Source organism: Egretta garzetta, unplaced genomic scaffold (assembly GCF_000687185.1).
Source record: "Egretta garzetta isolate BGI_Z169 unplaced genomic scaffold, ASM68718v1 scaffold557, whole genome shotgun sequence".
Taxonomy (NCBI): Eukaryota; Metazoa; Chordata; class Aves; order Pelecaniformes; family Ardeidae; genus Egretta; species Egretta garzetta.
In genome coordinates this window covers 1858698-1859824 of record NW_009260264.1, presented here as the reverse complement: position 1 = coordinate 1859824, position 1127 = coordinate 1858698, and positions in this window count along the sequence as shown.

Genomic DNA, 1127 nt, shown 5'->3' with positions numbered 1-1127 from the left:
GGGGACAGTTTGGCCACGGTCACAGCGCCCAGGCGCGGGATTTTGCCCGGCTCTCCCCGTTTAAAACACAATTCATCCGGCGGTTTCTTGTTATGACTATTATTACGATTCCCTTTACGAGAGGCTCTTCTGGAGAAGAATAAGAAAAAACATCCCCATCGACCTCAGTGGAAAAAAACCCATCTGCAGTGATAGAGTGGATCTGGGGAGGGGGCTGTCGTCAGGGAAGGCGGACAGAGCAAGAGTCGGATCAAAATTGCAATTTGTAATTGTTATAATAAACCAAGTCCAGTGATAAAAGAGGGGAGGGGGAGAAAAAAACCCAACCAAACCACAAACAACCCAACCAACTCACAAAGAAAAACCCACCCCCGAAAGCCGGAGGAAGAAAAGAAGTCATTTGAAAGCAAAGATATCCCAAACCAGGCGGAATGATGCAAGGCGTGCGCCCACATCACATCGGCCTCGTTACAATTTTATTTTTCAATAATTCTGTCCGATAAAATTTCATTGTCCATTAAGTAATCCCCGAAATGAGAGCTCTTATGAGCCTATAATGAGCTCTAATTGCTACGACTGGGAGAGCCACGTGGAAGGATTTAGAAGGAATTAAGCAGTTGGGTACAGAGCACAGGCTGTTACCTAGCCATTACTTTCATAATTCAAGGAGAAAATTAGTCCTTTTAAGGGAAAATCCTTTGATTCCCTTCATTCTGCTCGGGGTGACAGAGTATAGCTTTGTCTGCCTTTAGTTCAAGACAGTGTAACAAATGAGAATGTAACGAAATTGCCCCCTTTTGAAAGTGGAGCAGTTCAAAAAGAACATCAGAGCCGCTCCCCTGGTCGGCCGGGCGCAGGACTGGGTGCTGGTCCCTCCTTTCTTCCAGATGTCTAACCGCCGTCCCAAACCCAAACGAACGATCTTTCTTTCTTTCCGTATTTTTCTTAAGAAGTCCGCCCAGGAGGTGCTCAGCCCTACAGGTTTTTGTTTGCTTTTCAGTTTTTTAATGCCTCATCTTTCGGTTCCAAATATGGGGGTTTTTTTGTTGGTGGGTTTTTTTTTTTCCCTTTAACCTGCCCGGGGGGAAGGGGTGGAGGGGGGGGCACCCAGGGCCGTGCGAGTCCGC